Source organism: Elephantulus edwardii, unplaced genomic scaffold, assembly GCF_000299155.1.
Source record: "Elephantulus edwardii isolate Elephantulus edwardi_28Jun2011 unplaced genomic scaffold, EleEdw1.0 scaffold00219, whole genome shotgun sequence".
Lineage (NCBI taxonomy): Eukaryota > Metazoa > Chordata > Mammalia > Macroscelidea > Macroscelididae > Elephantulus > Elephantulus edwardii.
Genome location: NW_006399969.1, coordinates 523,765 through 528,948, shown reverse-complemented (window position 1 = coordinate 528,948; position 5,184 = coordinate 523,765). Strand labels below are relative to the sequence as shown.

General features: G+C 49.7%; 1 pseudogene; it reads right to left on the bottom strand.

Annotated features, from left to right (window-relative positions):
- Nucleotides 1-357: 357 nt before the first annotated feature.
- On the bottom strand, nt 358-3,323 carry LOC102873462 (annotated as a pseudogene).
- Nucleotides 3,324-5,184: the final 1,861 nt, after the last annotated feature.

The following is a 5,184-nucleotide window of genomic DNA, read 5'->3' as shown; positions in this document are numbered from 1 at the left end:
TCTGTTAGAAGATATTTTCCTGTCATTTGCTCCCCTCTGGACTGCAAAGTGTTTTCCCAGGTGGGTCCAGTGGGGATGGCTGGTTGAACCCAGAGGTTCCATCTTCCTTTGCTTCCTTAGCTGTCAGTTGTATTTCCTTTTTGTCACTGGCACACACAACTTCATGTCTTCTAGTTTCTGTCTATAGAGAAATGTCTAGCCTGTCCCCGTCCCCCCCTCAGGAAGGGGCAGGGAGTCCAGTAAGGGCCACTCACCCAAATAAACCTTTTAATGCACCAATTCTTAAAGCTTTTGGACATTTGTGTTTCCTTCCAAACAAACAGGGGCAAGTGTCAGGTGTCCCACCCACCTCCCCCACTAACCAAATGAGTCCTTGGAAAAGGCCACTCTCCTCTGCAATCTTGAATAAATACTGGGCGACGTGCTGTGAGTGGAGGTGAGTGATGGCACTGAGCAGGCCCGGTGGGCGGGGGCATCTCCAGGTGTGGGAATACGAAGATGGGTTGCTGTGGGCACACTGGCCAGGAAGTTGTCCAGGACCGGGATGACCTCCTTCAGGCCTTTGCGCTTGTGCGTCTCAGCCACCACCTGGCTGGGGCGGCTGGTGTTGTTGAAGGGGTACCCCAGCAGGATCTGCCAGTGGTCAAACACGCACTGCGGGAAGGCCTGGCCACCAGTGTTGGACCTCAGGTCCGCTGTGAAGCCAAAGGACTCGTTGACAGGTAAGCAGGCCTTCACAACAAACATGGGGTTCCAACCACCTGGGACTTCTCAAAGACATGCTCTCGTTTCCTGTTCAGGACACTGTAGACACCACCAACTGCTTGCTCAGGACAAGTGGAGATTCATCTCCACCAGGTAGATGGGCTCCATGAGGTGGGGCTGGGCAGTCAGCACTCTGGCGTAGAGGCAGCACCGGGCATTGGCATGATTTGGCCACCCCCACGGTGGATGGTGTCAGCATGCAGGATCACCTCATGGACATCAAAACGCACACCTTGCATGTTCTCCTCACACAGTGCCCCCTCCTTGGTGGCCCACTGGAAGCCGGCCACCACGCTGTTCTTGATCTCACTGAGGTACTGCACACCCTTGGTGATGTCAGTGAGGATGTTGGGGCCAGTGCCATTGGGCCCGAAGCACCAGATCTTGCGAGCCTCAAGCACATCCCACTCGTACTTCTCAGCCAGGTAGCAGGCCCCCTGCTTGAGCTCCTGCTGGGCGGACACCTCGTCCTTGTCGATGACCTCAGCCAGGCCATCGGGGAAGGGCCGTGCCTTCATTTATAGACTTGGTTTCACCCTCTCCAAGACAGACCTCTTTGTTTTCTTGGCAGTCCATGGTAGAAGAGTTCAAGACTCTTCTCCAGCACCACAACTAGAAGGCATCTATTCTTCTTTTGTCATCCTTAGTCATTGTTCAACTTTCTGAAGCATAAAAAGTAACTGAGAAAACCATGGTCTGGATTAGGCACACCTTTGTATCTAGACTGACATCATTGCTCTTCAGCACTCTGGAGAGGTCCATAACAGCCAATTTTCCCAAAGCAGTTCTTCTTTTGATTTGCTTGTTGGGGGACTTGGACAGGCACAGCACATTGGACTCCTCGCTGGCGGTCTCACGGTAGGAGACCACTGGGTCGGATGTCTTGATGGGGATGCAGGCGTGGTCCTCTTTCAGGTCCTTCAGGCAGATCTTCAGGTGCAGCTCCCCAGCCCCAGCAATGATGTGTTCACCTGACTCCTCAGTGATGCACTGTACCATGGGATCCGACTTGGCCGGCCACTTCAGGCCCTCCACCAGCTTGGGCAAGGTGGCCTCCACGGCGACCCTGACCACAGGGCTGACGCTGAACTTCATGATGCACATGTTGTGTATGTGCTCGAAGGTGGTGATGGTGCCAGTCTTCACCAGAAACTGGTCCACACCCACCAGACCCACAATGTTCCCACATGGCACGTCCTCAATGGGCTTGACATAGCAGCCCACCATTAAGATGGTCCTCTGGATCGGCTTCAGATACAGGTCTTCCTTCTTCCCAAGGGTGTAGGTGGGTCCCAAGATCCTGACTTTCAGGCCAGTTGACACAAGCCCAGAGAAGACCCGTCCAAAGGCATAGAACCGACCCTTGTCGGAGGTTGGCACCATTTTGGAAATGTACATCATCAGGGGGCCTTTAGGGTCACAGCTTTTAATACCCATGGTGTCCTCATCGTTGGGGGGGCCCCTCATAGAGCAGCTCACAGCGGTACTTCTGGGCTGTGACAGGTGAGGGCAGGTGGATGGTGATCATCTGCAGCAGGGCATCCCCAGCGGGCAGCCAGCGGCGCATCACAGCCTTCAGCAGAGGCTTGCCCTCTTTGTCCTTGTCTTCACTGTCCAGCTTGAAGTCTCCTCTTTCCTGAAGTTCATAATTGCATCAAAGACCTTGAAGATGGGGTCCAGGATGAGCTGGCAGAATGTCTGGGGCAGCTTCTTGCCATCGGGGCTTGTGGCTGACTTGCTGAACTTGCCATTGGTAGGGTCAAAATAAAGGTCACCCCAGAGCTTTTTCATCATGTCCTCAACTTTCTTGGCCCACTCAGCAAGCCCCAGCTGGCCTTCTCTCTTGGCAGCGAACTTGGCAACATACATTTCAGCAAACTGCCTGAGAGTGAAGGCCCAGCCATGGAGGCCAGACCCAAAGCCGACTGTACCCAGGACGGGATCAATCATGATGTTGCGCATGGGGCCGCTCTCACCCTCGCCTAGGTGGAGATGATGACGCTGACGTTCTCCACTATGCGCTGGAAGGTCTGGTAGAACTCTTCAGGTTCTGGCTGCAGCTCGAGCAGGGCTCGGTCCATCTTGTTCATCATCAGCACAGGCTTGATGCGCTCGGCGATGGCCTGCCACAGCACTGTCTCAGTCTGCACGCACACCCCAGACACGCAGTCCACCACCACCAAGGCTCCGTCAGTGACCTGGAGGGCGGCCGTCACCTCAGAGGAGAAGTCCACGTGCCCAGGAGAGTCGATGAGGTTGAGGAGAAAGCCAGAGCCATCCTTGCTCTGTTTGATGAAGTTCAAGTCGTTCTCAGAGAGTTCGTAGAAGAGGGAGATGGCGGTGGACTTGATGGTGATGCCGCGCTCCTGCTCATCCTTGCCCGTGTCCGTGACGCGGGTCTCCCCGGCCTGCGCTGACACGATGATGCCGGCCTTGCAGATCAGCGAGTCCATCAGTGTGGACTTGCCGTGGTCCACGTGGGCGATGATGGATGTGTTGCAGATGTTGGCCTTCTTGTCCATAATGGCCCGGATCTAATCTACCCTGAAGTTCACCATGGTGGCGGATGGCGGTGGATTCTCCCAGGCAGAAACAAGTGGGGCAAGTCGCGCCAAAGATGGCGGCCGAGGCTTCATTTTTTGCCAAGTCCTTCAGAGCAGCCTAAACTTCCTCTTTCACCAACATTGCCTCCTGCTTATGGAAGGCAATACTAAATATTTGTAATAAACCAAATGCTATTTCAGAATGGAAGTTACTCTGAGCACCAAGACGATTAAGGGTTTACAGGATTCTTGCATTGTATTTGCTGACCCCCCTCCCTCCTGAGTCAAGGGGAAGGTTTTCAATAGAAAGAGCTTGGCTTCATTTGCATTGAATTATCTTTGTGATATACTTCCTGATCATTTTCAGTAAAGATACAGGGAAGCTGGAATGGGGGCCCTTCAGTGGTTGGAATTGCTGCCCCTCACCCCCAACATTCTGGCACCCAAACCTGGGACAAGATGGTAGTCTCTCTTTCTTTGGGACAAGATGGTAGTCTCTCTTTCTTTCTCTCTCCTTTTCGTGCAGACACCAAGAAACCGAAAGGAAATTTGCTCAGGGTAAGTGAAACTTTTGGTAAAATTAAAGGCAGGATCATGAAGAAATCTTCAAACCCTGAATTTTGCTAGAAATTCTTGAAAAATATTTCATGAGGATTTCCCCTACCATCTGTCTGAAGTGAATTGCTTAAAAAGTCAGAGGTAGAAGTGGAAAAAAAAAAGGAATCATGGGGAACAGCACATCCTCTGAAGTTCAATATATTACATTAATTATAGAATTACTTAAAAGCTCAGGGGTAAAAGTTAGAGAAAGGTCATTTTTGCAGTTGTTCCAGTATGTGCAGAAACACTGTCATTGGTTTAAACCACCAAATAAAGTTCAGTTAAATTTAAAAACTTGGCAAAATGTTGTGCAAGCTTTATGAAAAGCATATCAAAAAAGGAGAACAGACTCCTATTAATTTTTGGCCAGTAAGGGTTTTGAAAAGAATAGTAAAAATGTCTGTGCAGGATTGTACTCACAAGCCAAAAAATTTGCAAAGAAAGATGGCTGAATCTTTGCACAAATCTGAATTAAGTGATATTACATTAAAGGAGGTTAAGCGGAAGGCAAGAAACACCTGTGATTCCTGTTTCGGTTTGGTTACCATGTGATTTGATCTCATTAGCTTTAAAACCATTCCAGTCTGAAGAGGAAAGGTGTGAAAAGTTAGAAGAAAAAAACCACTTCAAAACAGAGTGATAGTGAATCTGATACTGAAGGGACAGAAAAAACCCCACTTTTTTATAAACCCCCATTAACACCAGAAGCAGAAGCAGGCCATAAAAATTCTTAGCTTAAGGCAAACACAAATGCCCTGGGCAAAATCTTATCTGTCCTTGCAAAGTAAAGAATTAACTAGTGTCTACGTGACACAAAAAGAGTAAAGGCGGGCAAAGTAGCCAGCCCATCAAAAGCTGACCCACATGACTGATCCCCCAACCCACCAACCATGATCTCAATCTCCCTGCCCTGATAGTGGCACCCAGGAAAGCCATAAAAACAATTGTGGAGGGGGACTCGGGGTTTTTTTTTCCCTCACCACCTTCCTACGGAGGAAGAAAGTCTCCACATGTGGATAGTCTCTGGAATAAAGTGCTTATTTTTATTTACAAACATGTGGATTATTCTTTAAAGGGGCATTTCGTGGGCAGAACAATACAAAGGAGAATACATTTCCTCTACCTCCAACTCCGGAGGAATTGAGCAATATAATCCAGGATGATAGTCCTCATGAGAAAGTAAGTAAACAAGTTTTAGAACTTTCTAATAAAATAGACAGATTGGGTTCTCGTAATGAGATATATTGTTGTTGTTATGTGCCGTCGAGTCGCTTGC